Here is a 15,739-nt window from a genome sequence, read left to right on the forward strand (position 1 = left end):
GGGTGGAGCAGGCAACGCAAGTTGACCATGACCACCTTCTGTCTTCTTGCGATAGAAAGGTTTGAAGGGTTTTCTATTGTTATACTCTCCTCCACTCTCTCTAGAGTTCCTTTTCATATCAATGACTATGTTTGTCAGTTTCTTAATGATCCAATGCAAACCTTCCACATCTGTAGTGTCCCTTTCTTTGCCCTTAGCTGCTTTGTTATCACTCCCATTATTCTTCTTGGATGACTGAGAGGCTTTCTTCCCTTCAGTTGTATGATGACATGTTGTGAGACTGATCATTTCATTCTCGACTTTTATTGCTTCATTGATAGCACCTTGTAAGGTTTGTGTGTTACTTCTCTTGACCCACATCGCAGTAGGGACAGGGAGAGCAGTGATGTAGAATTCCATGAGCACCTCATCAGTAGGTCTAGCATTAGCCGGGATTCTATTGAACAAAGTGTTGAACCAAATGTTGAAATCCTTGACCTTTTCTTTGGCTTCCATTTTTAAATGGGATAGTTCTAAAACTAAGGCCGCAGGTGTTTTGTCATCGCCAAACTTGTCTAAAAAGGCCTGCTAAAAGGCACCCCATGAGGTGATCGATCCTATTCTCAAGCTAAAGTACCACGTGGAGGCCACACCAATCAGAGTGAAAGGGAATAAGCGACATACCACATCCTCATCGGCTACCCCTAACATGCGCACGGCTAGGAAGAAAGAGTGAATATGGTTATCAGTAGTATCTCCCCGCTCAGGGTCGAATTTAGGCAACACTCTTCCTACGTTCTTGGGTAAGGGATGTTGCTACCAAGGTACTGCTACGGCATCTTGTGCAAGCCAGGGAGGGAATGCTCCTAGAGGAACTGGGGGTTGATTCCCACCTAGAGGCGGTGGTGGAGGTTCATTTCCACCCGGAGGGGGAAGTAGAGGTTGATTCCCACATGGAGGAGGAACATTAGCCATGTTGTGGATATGGAGGTTCTGGTTGAGGGTTTATTTGTTAGGATTTTCCAAATCAGGACAAGGATTTCCTTCAGAAAGGGGATCCTCAGGAATTTCTTCCCAAGGAGAGTCGATACTTTGCAAAGAATCTAGCACAATATCTTCAAGAGAAGGGGATGCAGATGTCTCTTCGTTTATGTGATAGACCCTCGGCTTTCTTTTTGCTGTCGGAGGTAACGACTGAAAGATAGGGAGTTGTGATAGGGAAAGAGCGTAAGCCCGAGTAAGTCTTCTGACTGGTTGTTCCTAAGTGACAGGGTACTCCCACAGTCTCTCTTCCTTGGGTGACCCAGACACAGGACTGAGAGGGATCTCTGTTTCTTCGAAATGAGGCTCTTCCCAATGGGCAGAATGATCTTTTTGACCTTTACGATCCATACATTAACCTCTTTGAATCCATGCATGCCATTTATAGATGAAATCTTGAAAAGTTGTGGACGGCGGTTCAAGCCCTCTTTCTAGCACCAAATTGTTGACATGGTGAATTTTCGCTATACCAACAAGGGGAACTAACCCGATCACAGACCCCAATTAGATCTGCTTTCGTTTAGAGTGGCTAGTTCCAATGGGTTTTAAAGGACCCCGTGAACTATTATAGGTGTTGAAAGATTACTTCCTGGAGGAAGACTTCAATTAAATCAACAAAAGAAACAGCTAACCTATATCCATCAAATCCTATCTACACTACTTTTAACTACTCTAACCTAGTCCTAACTATCCTAATCTATCCTGCAGGAGCATAACAAAAGAGAGGTTAAACATCATATATATATTCCAAGTCCAGATGAATCAATTATTGGTTCACATAAGAACAAAGTTGTATTAAATCCTAATTGCAATAGAATTACTTATATAGGAATACACATTCCTTTCCATACAAATAACACTTGCAACTGATGTTTAACAAAGTCTCGAATCAGCAACCTTTCATGAATTAACAATGCTATAGAATTATATTCAAGTAACCAAGAATAACGATGAACTTCTTGTTATCAATATGCACAAAGAAAATCACATTTATCTTTATGCCAGCAACAATGCACTGATTCTAAACATATGAGAGAAAAGGGAAATCAATCTGACACAACAGACTCCTTCTTGAACCAAACAGACTTCTTTATTCACAATAAATCAAAGTTGTTCTCTTCAAACAAATAGCCCCCCTCTCCTATCCGGAGGGAATACTTATGCAGCTGGAAATGACTCTCGTTCTTCACTGACTTTTCACCTCTCTTCTCTTTTCAATTCACAAATTAGAATATACAATCGTAGAACAGTCGGTGTAACCGTTGACACGTAAAGGCCACATCTACTACAGTGTTTCATTTCGTGGGGCCAATTGGCAGGGGGAGGTATGTGTGTCATTTCTTCATGATACAGCCTGAGGCCGCATAACCTTCAGAACACACTGGTAACACATGGAAACATGACCGCCAACGCCTAAAACCAAATCTTTAAATAAAACATATCTGTATATATAAACTCATCGGATCCGATCATGAATCTTTTATCTGGAGCCATACTTGAAGCTTATGCATACATTCTTCGACCTCACTTGCCTTCTCTCGGTCCTCGCCTGCAGAGATAACCAACATCAGTCATACTTATGAAAATATGATAAAAGTGCTTAGAAAACACAAATCTTGCCTTCATGAAGCGTTTATAACATCATGCATTGATTAAGTTCCGCAAGCGAAAATCCAATTTACATTGAAAATCATTGCATAACACCGAATTGGATCCAAAATCTGGACTTGAAATATTATAGGCGGGAACCCATACCCTATCAGATCCGTGAAATACTATCACATCACATTGTGCCGTGTGGTTGAGCTCAAAGCTCTGCCGTTGGCGACTTACGATTGGCCGGACTCGAAACACGTATATGTCGTGATTCATAATACTTCGGGTCTGCCGCATAAGACTTCCCTTTGAAAAACCACGACCCCAGCGTATTATCAAAAAACATGGGAAAACACTGGAAAACCCCGTGGCCGAGCCATAGGGTAGAACTTGAAAAATTATGCACCCAAATTGATAGTTATCGGTGGGTCTGGTATACAGTGGTGTGCCTTATATATAAGCCTCAGAACCCGCCGATTGCGATACGCGATAGGGCTCCGGACCCGACGTATATATATATATATATATATATATATATATATATATATATATATATATATATATATATATATATATATGTTAATACCACCGGCGGGTCCGCAATGTTAGACTTCCCTTTGAAAAACCCCGACCTCAATACTTTTCGAAAAACACAGGAATATATGGGAAAACCCATGTCCAGCCATAAGGCCGGACTTGAAATAATATGCATCCTGGTCTATAATCATCGTCGGGTCCGGGTGGTAGCGGTGTGTCTTATATAAAGGCCTTGGACCCTGCCGATTGCGATATGCGATGGGGCTCTGGACCCGATATATATATACTGCGGTTAATGATGCCATCGGGTCCGGAAGTCAGGTGCACCTTATATATATATATAGATATAGATATAGATATAGATATGTTAATAAAACCATCGGGTCCGGTGTATTACGGTAAGCATTGTGTTTTAATGTTGATTGCGGTTAAGCGAAAAAAGGGTAAGTTGGGCATTTGTTCAAGTATTTCTATTATAAAGAGTTATAATGGAAATGAAGATGCGATAGAAGGTTTTGGGGTTGAAAAAGTCCTGATGAAGGATATGAATGAAGGACTTAGAAAGGGTTATAGATGAATCATGCGGCAGAGGTTTATTAAAGGGGCTTAACCATTATGAATTGAAGATTTGACTCCTCAAAGAGTTAAAATCCCTGGGATAAAATAGATCATTCAGAGAGATGTAAGATCAAATTCTAGGGGACCCATTCAAAATTGCTACTAGGGCACATTTTAATAGGGTGGTGGTTGTGGCCACAACAAGATGTTACTCTTGGTCTAGCAAGCAAGTTAGAAAACATCAAAAATGGGGACTTTGCAATTTGGTTTCTAAAGTTGGCTAATTGGTTCCCCCCCCCCCCACCACTTCGCCCTCCCTCTCTTTTTGAACTCCCTTTTCCCCTCCCCCCTTTTCCCCTTTCCTTTTTAACCCCCCTGTCTCTATCCTCCGCCATTCTCCTATATCCCTCCTTGTTCTTCCCCTATTTTGTTTCATTCTACCTCCCCTCCTTTCTGTCATGTACCCCTCTCCATTCCACTTCATCCCCCTGCACCTTGGGCCTTGTCACATCATTCCATGTGAATCCTGGCCTGTCTTGGAGCCTCATGGCTTGGGCTTCCTCTTCTTGCGGCCGTGACGCGTCTGTGTTCGTCACCCTGGTACAACACATGTGCATGGAAGAGTTCAATGTGTGTGTATCCAGCTCCCACGCCCTAGATCATGGTGCAAAAGTTGGCGCACCATCTCGGGTGATTGCAAGATAATGGGAAATTCAGAGCAACAATTAATTCCTATGCTCAAAAATGCCTCGATCGCTTGTGGGAGGAAGCTTCGAATGGGAATGGCGGACCAGGAGCAGAGCTAGGAAGGAATGGTGGACTGCTGGGAATTTATGGAGGTGCATCTAGATTAAAACTCCAACAGTTCCTCCCGGCGGTATTGCATCATCACATAGTCCTGCATCTGCTATTTAAGGAATAACATTATGTTCAGTCTTTATGATTTAAGGTTATTTTATGATTAGGTGGCCTCTGCGAAGGCTTGGCCACTGAAGTCGAGCTCACTGCAAGTCAGTGGTTGGGTCTGGGTTGAAGGGTAGAATCTCAAGGCGTCTGGTGTGCTTGAGTATTCAATCGGTAATCTTTAGGGGGTTGTTGGTCTGAGTGTAGTTGCTTGGGTGAGGGATGCTAGGTTGAGTATTATTAGTTTGCATGATTTGGAGGGGGTTCTAGAACAAAACCTCAGGGATAATTCGAGTGTTGATCCACAGAGGGATGTATGCCAAAGAGCAACTACAATTGAGAAATTTGTTGGTGGGAGTGGTTATAATACGCTGGATTGGGAGGGGGTTCTATAACAGAACCTCGGGGCTTCATTGGAGGCCAGTGTGGAGGACGGTGGGGTCCTAGAGCAATGGGTCAAGGGTATCCTGGAGTCCGGCAAGCACGATAGAGGGGTTTATAGCATTCTAGAGAAGCTGGTTGAGGGAAGTCTGAAGATGGATACGAGTGTGCAAAGTGTTGAGGATAGCTCCCGGTCGGGATCATGGGGTCATTGTAGGTCGAGGATAGGGAGGTCGCAGGCCAAGGATAGGGGGTCGCGGGTGGGAAATTCTCTAGTTGGAAGTAGAAACCTGCATCAATTGTGTGCAAGACCACTTGGAATTACGGGAAGGATTGGTCGTTCTGCAGGGTAGCATCCACCAATAACAGTAGGCGAACCTGACTATGCAAGAGAAACAATTGGAAAAGAAGGAACGTAGTCGCCAATTGGCGGATGAGGTGGACACTCTATGACAAAAAATTGAGCAGTTGAAGCTCAAGGTGGAGGAGAGCAGCAAGAGTGACGATGAAGACTCCACCGGGCTGGATCTGAATAGGAGCAATGAAGAAGTCTCCACGAGCCTGGATCTGAACAGTCCAACACCAATGGATGTTTAGTCTCTCTAGTTTTACTTACTGTTTTTGAATGGCACAATACAAATGTAAATATTTATTGTTCCAGTTTTGTCGAATATATAGTTATAGGAGCTCTGGAATGAGGAATTTTTGTGAAAATCACAGTGAATACTCTTATAGAAGGAATGTGGAACAAATGATGTATCAGCAACCCTCAATAGGCTTGAAAACACCTTGTAAAATCTCAATTTTGTTCGTGAATGGACGTGTTTTATATATATATATATATATATAATCTACTCATTCTGATTAAAAAAATTATTATTAATTTACATTTTTAATTATTATTATTATTTATTATTATTAATTTACATGTTTAATTATTAATTATTAATGTTTATTATATAATGACTATATATATTTTTATTATTATTAATTTATAATAATAATAATTATTAATGTTTTTGTTATTGTTATCAATATAATTATTATTTATCTAATAATAATTAATTAATTATTAAGAATTATTATTTTTTAATGATATAAATTATTATTATTTAATAAATATTTTTAATTAATTATATAAATTATTATTGTTAATTAAATATTATTATTATTTTTAAATATTATTATTAAATATTGCTATTATTTTTAAATATTGTTATTATTTATTAATATAATTTTTTTTAATATATGTTTATCGGCATATCTCAATCACATTTTTATTAATGTGGTTGTGCTAGTTGTTAGACTTTTTAGAATTTCTAGCGAGTTTCTAGTTGGAATCTGGCCAAAAAATTTATGGTCAAATCTTGATGTGTGTTGTTTAAGCACTTAGATTATGAAGAGTTCACCGCTCGCACATGTAATTCCAATGATCTTTGAGCAAATTAAACTGGAAAACTTTCCAAAAAATCTAACAAATAACGTGAGCTTTTTTATATATACATGTTCTTAAAATTTATGAAGAATTGAATAATGTCTTTTATAAATTGAAATGTATTTTATATTAATGTTTACACTAATGTAAACATGGAATATATAATTAATGTAAATGTGGAGTGTATAATTAGCAAGTGAAAGTATAGACAGTGACTCCCATTCCAACTAGTGTGATCGCTATAAATTCGTGTGGTCCAGGTTAATAATTACATCACTGTCACCCGAAACAAGCAAAAAGGAAATTGCCTGGAGCAGGCCATAGTCAAAATACATTTAATACACGAGAACTGATACTTTATTAATACTAAAGAATGAATTATTCCCAGACTACCCCTAGTGTGGTAAAGTTGTTTGTGATCCTCTAGGCTTGACCTGTGGTTTGAGGAGTCCCGACCCAGGGGCATCTAATCCATCAAAGTCACCGGGGATTGCACCTAACCTAGGCCTTACCAGCCCTAAGCTAACTGGATTTTTTAGCATGTCTCCTCCACTAGCACAGGGCACAACCGCCCCCCGTGAGACTTGATCTTGGGTCACCTTGATAACAAGGTCCATCCTCAACTAATTGTGCTAGTGGCACTTGACATTTTTTAAAACCATTATTGTTTAGAAATATTTTGTGTATTTATATACAAAAAATTGGTATTCACTCGATCAAGGCATATGATGATTATTGATATTATATGATGATTCATGATTCATGGTTGTTGAAGAAAACTATAGTTTAATTATTCGAAGTTTTGGAGTTTACAGAGCATAATTTTCGAATTTTTTTTGTTGAAATTAATAGATATGTGTTAAAATTAAAAGTTCAAGTTATACAATTGGCATAATTTAGGTGTTTAAAAAAAAAAAAAAAATCTTGTTGCTAAGTACCTCGCCTATCCGGAGGTCACAGGGATAGCACAATTGGTCAAGTTCTTGTTGCTCAGTACCTCGCCTATCCGGAGGTCACAGGGTCAAATCTCCTTGACGCCCTTCAGGTTAGGCCTTGCTAATTTGGCTGACGAGTAGATCCCTTTGGGTTGATCTACCTATATTTTCCCTTGGATGTAGGAGTGAAGCTCATCATTATGGCATAGTCACATTAGCCATGATCTTCGTGTCGGGCAAGAATGCGACAATTGTATATTCAATTTGTTGTATAGCTCTTTGGAGTTGTCCTCTGAGTTGTATTTCCCCGACTAGTAAAAGCGACCCTCCGAAAAATGATCCATTTTGTCTTCGCAACTTTCTTGATTTTCCCAAATATTTTATTCCTTCAATGTACCTTTACAACTTTATGAGCAATTGCTAATTTTATATAATGAATTAAGATTTTGAAAAAAAAACCAATAACATTTATAAATTTAAGAAATAAAAAAGGAAGTTGTCATTGCAATGGATGCAAGGATGCCATAAACAAGGATGTATGAGCGAAATTTGTCTTCATTGATGCAAACGTGGAATGTCTAATTAGTAAGTTAAAGTTTAACTAGTGAACCTTCCACTGTAAATTCGTTTATTATTATATTTATAATTATGTTTTAAAATTATTTTATTATTATTATTATTATAAAATTATAAATGTTTAAATATTAATATTATTTTTATTATATAAAATAATATTAATATAAATTTGTATTTATTTTATTAACAATTTTAATAAATTATTTAAATATTATATAATATTGTTATATAAATTATATATTATTGTATTTATATTTTTCATTTTTATGTATTTATTTTAAGAATGTTATATGGCAGTTCTTCTTAAAAACAATTTTATATGAGCCTTATCAATTATAGATTAAGTATTAACTATATATATGTAAAAATAATAATTTTCATTATTAGATAAGAAAATTAATTCAGTGTATGTATGATAGTACATTCAAAAATTGGCTAAACAACCATCGAGAAGAATGTAAAAAAAAAAGCACTTGTAGAAAGCTCTTATCATGTCTAGAAAATATGTCTATCAACATAGATACATGCAAAATAAAAACAACATTACAAACATATCCTCCCACTCACTTGGGAATTCTATCATAGAGAACAAAAAGGGAAATTTGTAGTCTATCAAGTTATATTTCCATCGGCAAGCGCTCTATGAAAGGCATGTGATAATATTATGAAGTATTTTCATCTTTCTACTCAGTGATCTTCCACGTGCACAAATTATGTGTAGTGTCTTCTTTAGATAGTGTGGCTACACTGGAGTGTCTTTCCCTATGAATATGACAACGTGAAATTCAATCAAAAACATGTTTTAATTGTAATATATATTCAACGATTGGGTACAATGTGTGCATGTGACGCCTTGTAATCTCATTAAACCGATTTATAACAGTGTTTAAGTCACCAAAAATCTGCAAGTGATGACATCCCTTCTCAGCATCAAACAAGAAAAGAAGCTTGAGGATGGGTGACTCAACATAATTATTTTGTGCCTCTGCCCAGTTCGATCTGAAGCTTAAAACAATGATTTTCCTGAAGTTTTAAAACAACACCCCCCTCCCCACATTGACCCCCAACAAGTGAAGCCTCGTCGAAGAAGGCCAAGGGGTATGAACAATCTACTACTTTAGCAATTATGTTGCAAGGATGGTGTGTTGGATCAACAAAAGAAAGAGAAAAAGTGGCAATGAACTATGCAACTACCCTGTAAAGAGTGGTAGTCTTGTCTCAGAAGGTTTCATTTTTCTTAGAGATCCATATTCTCCAGCTAATAATTGGTGGCAAACTCTTATTCTTCTTTGGATTTTTGTTAAAATTGGAAACTAGGGCCAAACTCCACATGGGTCATCTTATTTATGACATCTGATATTTTTCTTGGATTCCTCTCTCCGAGAGGTGTAGGATTGATCTAAGGATCATCCGATTCCGACATGTACAGATGAATTTATTTTGATTATGGACAAATTATCAAGGTCAGCCAACAAACTTATGTAGACTCAGAAGCCCAACAATCACGTCTATTCACCCTCAACGTTTGTTATAAATACATGATGCCTTAGCCTCATTTGGACACACTCATCTTCACACTTCTCTCTCTCTCTCATTCATTGGGTTCGGATTTCTGGGCCTCTCTCTCTCCACGCATCCGAAATTTTAGGAGAGCGAAATTTCAAGAGACCGAATTTCTGGAAAGTTTGACCAAGCGTTGACCTCCTTTGACTACGATTTTTTTAGGGCTATCTCTATTTGGCCATGTCACATTTCTGGGCACATAAATTGAGGCTAAAATTTGATTGTTGACCAGCGTTACTACAGCTAGGGCTAACAGTAGGTGGGTTGTTTGACTAGGCTGAATTTGACTGTTTTGAGGGTTGTTTTATCTTTCTGTTTGGAGGTTGAACTTGACTAAAGTTGACCGATTTGTTGAGGGTCAAATCTTCCATGTTGAGCAACATTGACTTTTCTGGTTAGGGCTCTTTTGTTGTCGTTATAAATTATCAGATTTGTAAATTGTATTATCTCTCTCTGCTGAACTATTAAAGACTAAAAGAAGATTTGATCAAGGGTTTCCCCACAATGGGGTTTGTCCCTGGACGGTGCCACATCTTATGTCCTCTTGTCTTGGCTTGTCTTCTACTGTTTATGTTTATGTTCCATCTACATTTTACAATCATGTTGATGTGATTGCTAATCTGAACATTGATACTGGGCTAATAAAGAAATTGAAGTAAAATTTCTCTAAAGCATAAAACATACCATTGTTGCCTAAAATTAACATGGTATCAAAGCTAAGGTGAAGACAAAGCCCAAGCAAGAGTGAAAGAGAAATCACCAAAGACAGTTGGACAAGGACAAAAGGTTCAATAGGTTCCTCATCCTACTTTCCAACTGCAGACAAGCTCCATGGTAAATCTAACTATCATGGATGGAAGATGCCTCTTGATTTGTCCTTGGAAGAAAAAGAAGTGATGGACTATGTGCGGGGTAAAATCACTGAACCTCCTTCAAATTCACTTGTTGCTGCAAAGACCAAGTATAATAGGGCTGAAGTCAAAGTAAAGAATATTACCAGGGATTCCATTGACAAGCATTTAGTGGCCCACAACTCTGAATTGAAGACCTCCAAGAAGATCTACAACAAGTTGGTCAGCATGTTCAAGGTTAGTAATGCTAATCAAATTCTATTTCTCAAGAATAAGTTGAAGGATATTAAGAAGGGCAAAGACGAGGATATTCAATCCTACTTCTTGAGGATTACTGAGATCAAGAATGATCTACTCTTGATTAGAGAATTCATTCCTGATAGGGAACTTACTCTCACCACCCTTAGAGGAATCCCACCTGAGTGGTATGTATCTAGAACCACCGTCCTCAACAATGATCAAATTCCAGGGTTTGAAGAATTGATGTCGAGATGCATTCAAGAAGAAACAAGAATGGTGGAGCAAGAAATGCCTTCTAATAGAAGCAACCCCACTGCATTCTCCGCTCATGCCAAAAGGAGAAATAATGCAGGGTCTAAAGGTCATTTCCATGGAAAGCCTAGATCTAAGGGAGGAAGGAAAGGTAGGTTCTTTGTCTGCAATAAGTTTGGCCACTAAGCAAGGGAGTGTCCAAATAGAAGGGACACATCGCATGATGATGATCACAATCATTCCAAGGGCAACTTCGACAACAACGATAAAAGGATTGACAGGTCTAATGGCAAAGGAAAAGGGAATGCGGGACATCAAGGAAATGGTTGACCCTCCAAGAAATCAAGGAACTCCATATATGAAGAATAAAATGTTGTTAACAATAAGAAAAAATAGTACTATATTATATCGGTCCTCTCCACTGCCTCTCCTCCAGACACTTTGGGAAATTGGTTGATTGATAATGGTGCCTTAAGGAACTCCACCGAATACAAGGAAGACCTCTCTAATTTGATAGAAAAGGAGACAAACTTGGAGATCATCCTAGGAGACGATGCCACCTATCCCATGAAGGGAGTAGGGAATGTTAGTCTTCAATTGAATCAAGGTAACATTATTCATTTTCAAGAAGTACTATATGTACCTAATCTCAATTGAAGACTAACATTTCAGCCATGGAGGACAAAGGATTCAAGGTGGCATTCATCGATGGAAAGGTACGTGTTTGGAAAAGAAATTTTAAATATGCTTTTACTCTTGGGTTCAGGGTTGACAATTTGTATCAAGTTGGAGGAATTCCACTGGGAGCCATTTCTTGTGACACATCTCTACAATCTGAACTATGGCACCGAAGGTTTTCCCGTCTTCATTATAAATCCCTACCTAACGTGAGACATGTGGTGATAGGTATGCCCAAGTTCAAAGTAGAGCATGAAGGTGTATGTTCAAGATGTGCCGAAGGAAAACTTACAAGGGGATCATTCCCCTTAAGTAATAGCAAGACCACAGATATATTGCAATTGATCCACTTCGACATATCTGGTATGATGCCTGTAAACTCTTTAGGAGGATACTTATATTATCTCACCTTTACGGATGATTATTCTCGCAAGACCTGGATCTACTTGTTGAAGAAGAAGGATGAAGCATTCACCTGGTTCCGACACTTCAAAGCCTTGATCGAAAACCAATCTGAGAAGAAAATCAAGATATTAGATAATGGGACCGAGTACGAATCTAATGAATTCCAAGATTATTGTAGAGAAGTTGGCATTAAGAGGGAGACAACCGCCACACACTCCTGAGAAAAATAGTGTGGTTGAAAGGAAGAATCACTTTATCATAGAAGCAGTTCGTGCCATGCTTCATGATCAAGGCCTTTCGAAGTTCCTATGGGGTGAAGCTACAAATATTGTCATGTATGTTCAAAATCGATGCCCTCATCAAGCATTGGACTCTAAGACTATTGAAGAAATGTTCGCTGGTAAGAAAATCGATGTCTCTTATTTTAGAATTTTTGGAAGTCTCATATATTTTCATGTGCCTAAAGAGAAAAGAAGCAAATTAGGTGCATCTGGGAAGAAAGGAATCTTTGTGGGATATAATTAAAATCCAAAGAGATATATAATTTATGTGGCTGGTCAAAAGGAAGTTGAGATAAGTCATGATGTCACCTTCGATGAAGATATGGCCCTCAGGAAGATTAAGAACCTTCCTATCCTAAGGAAGGACAAAAAGTTGACACCGAAAATCAAGGTGCAAAAGAAGACGAAACGATTTCTGATGTTGATGAATCTATGGATCCTATTGATCCTCCTCCTCATGAGCCCTCCTCCTCCAAAATGAGACCCTCATGGCTTTGGAGACTCTCGAACATGTCGAGAGACACATTGCACCAATAGGGGCTTTTCGTGAAAGAAAGAAGCCGAAAAGTTATCAAGGATATTTGACCGCCATGAGCACTATCATTCAAAATGAGGCTTCATCATTTGAAGAAGTCCCGAAGCATAAAGTATGGATGGATGCTATGAATGAAGGATACAAGTCAATTATGAAGAATGATTTCTGGGATGTGGTCCCTAGAACCTAGGACAAATTGGTTGTCACCTCTAAGTGGCTCTACGAAATCAAGCATGGAGTTGATGGAAGTGCAGACCCTCTCATTCACAAATGTAAGAGGGGGTTGGCTTCTGAATTTGAGATGAAGGACCTAGGACCGATGCATTGTTTCCTAGGGTTGAAGATCTAGCCAAAGCCAGGTGAAATTTTCCTTTCTCAAGGAAAATATGTTGTGAAGATATTGGAAAGATTTGGGATGGTGGACTGCAAGCTTATGACTACTCCGATGGAACTTAACTTTAAGAAGTTGTGTGGTAGTTCTGTTGGACTTGAATTGGGAAATGCTTCTGAGTATCATCAACTCATAGGAGCACTGATGTTCTTGGTGAACTCTCATTCGGACATATGTTTTGTAGTTAACACATTGAGCCAATATATGGTTGAGCCTCATCATTTACATTGGATTGGTGCCAATAATATTTTGAGATATATTTTGGGCACAATCACTCACTGAGATACACTGTCAGAGATGTGAGGTTGTCTGGTTATTCTTATTCTGATATGCTAGCAATGTGGTGGATCGCAAGAGCACTTCTAGATGTTTTTTTTTTTGGGTTCTGCTTTGATATCCTAGATGAGCAGGAAGCAGAAATCGGTTTCCTTGAGCAACTCCAAGGCCGAATACATAGCTGCTAGTATTGCCTCCTGTGAATTTGTTTGGTTGAGGAAGCTCTTCAGTGAGCTATTTGGACATGTGTTGGATACCATCGTGATCCTCTACGACAACCAGAGTGGGATTTTATTACTAGAGAATCTCGTGTTTCATGATCACTCCAAGCATATAGATATTAGGTACCACTTTATCCGGGATATGGTACAATGAGGAGAAATAAGGCTCCATCACATTGGAACTGATGAGAAAGTCGTTGATATTCTGAAAAAGACCCTGGGGAAGGTCAACTTCTTGGCCTTCTGAGAATGACTTGGAGTCGTGGAGAGACCCTCTTATGAGGGTCCTGTATGAGATGGACATTAAGCTCTGGGAGCTCCGGGGGGCTTCGGGTACTTCTTGGAGCGATTAGCAACCATAGGGTGAGTGGTTCAGCCTTCCCCTAGTCGTTTGTTGTGTACAGGGTGCGTGGTTCAGCCTTCCCCTATGATACCCCTTGGTGACATGTAGGCATGATGAGTCGTTCATCCTTCTCATGTTGAGACATCATACCCATGCAGTCTGGGACTCATGGGAAGTACCTCTCATCTAGCCAATGAGTAGGGAAATGAGGATAGGGACCATAGTACTACCGATGGACGCATCGTGTACTACCGTACTCCCTATGCTAGGATATCTAATATTGATCTAGGATCAATGGGAACTGACTTTAGGTAGTAAGAGTGGTATGAGACACTCTCTTTTGATTGGAACTAACTGTGGGTCAGTAAGAGAGGTATGAGACACTCTCTTTTATTTGGGGCTGACTTCGGGTCAGTAGAGAATTTTATGATACATTCTTGATCCCTTCTTCTTCTTCATAGTTGAGCAGAGCAGAGCAGTGCATTGATGGCAGAGATACTACAAATTGGCAGATGGATTAGCAGATGGAGTTCTCCCTAGTTGAGAGTGAGTGTTAAAATTGGCAACTAGGGACAAATGCCGCATGGGTCATCTTATTTATGACAACTGCTATTTTTCTTCGATTCCTCTCTCCGATAGGTGTAGGATTGATCTATGGATCATCTGATTCCGACATGTACAAATGAAGCTATGAATTTATTTTACTATGGACAAATTGTCAAGGTCGGCCAACAAACTTATGTAGGTTTAGAAGCCTAACAGTCACATCTATTCATCCTCAATGTTTGTTATAAATACATGATGCCTTAGCCTCGTTTGGACACTCTCTCTCTCTCTCTCTCTCTCTCTCTCTCTCTCTCTCTCTCTCTCTCTCTCTCTCTCTCTCTCTCTCTCTCTCTCTCTCTCTCTCCTCATTCATTGGGTACAGATTTTTGGGCCTCTCTCTCTCCACATGTCCGAAATTTCATGAGAGAAAAATTTCAGGAGGCCGAAATTTCAAGAGTCCAAAATTTTAGGAGAGCGAAAATTTAGGAAGTCAAAATTTCAGTAGAGCGAAATTTCAGGAGGCTGAAATTTCATGAGAGCGAAATTTCTGTATGCCAAAATTTCAGGAGACCGAATTTCTGGACAGTTTGACCAACCGTTGACCAGCATGCATTAACTTCCTTTGACTGTGTTTTTTTGAGGGTTATCTCTATTTGGGCAGGCCGCATTTCTAGGCACAAAAATCAAGGCTAAAAGTTGATTGTTGACCAGCATTGACTGCATCTAGGGATGACCACATGTGGGTTGTTTGACAAGACTTTGACTGGGATGAATTTCACTATTTTGAGGGTTGTTTTATCTTGTTGTTTGGAGGCCGAAGTTGACTGATTTGATTAGGGTCAAATCTGCCCTATTAACCAATGTTGAATTTTCTGGTTAGGGCTATTTTGCTTCTGTTATAAATTATCATATTTGTAAATTGTACTATCTCTCTCTGCTGAACTATTGAAGACTAAAAGAAGATTTGATCAAGGGTTTCCCCACATTGGGGTTTGTCCCTGGCTAGTGCCACATCTTGTGCCCTCTTGTCTTGGCTTGTGTTCTACTGTTTATGTTTATGTTTTACTTGCATTTTACTATCATGTTGATGTGATTTCTAATATGAATATTGATACTGGGCTAGTAAAGAAATTGAGGTAAAATTGCTCTAAAGCGTAAAACAGACCATTGTTGCCAAAAATTAACAATTTTCTTACTTCCACCACTACTTCCAAGC

This window comes from Pinus tabuliformis, chromosome 8, assembly GCF_031772625.1.
Source record: "Pinus tabuliformis cultivar Carrire ecotype Pingquan chromosome 8, CPIR1, whole genome shotgun sequence".
Taxonomy (NCBI): Eukaryota; Viridiplantae; Streptophyta; class Pinopsida; order Pinales; family Pinaceae; genus Pinus; species Pinus tabuliformis.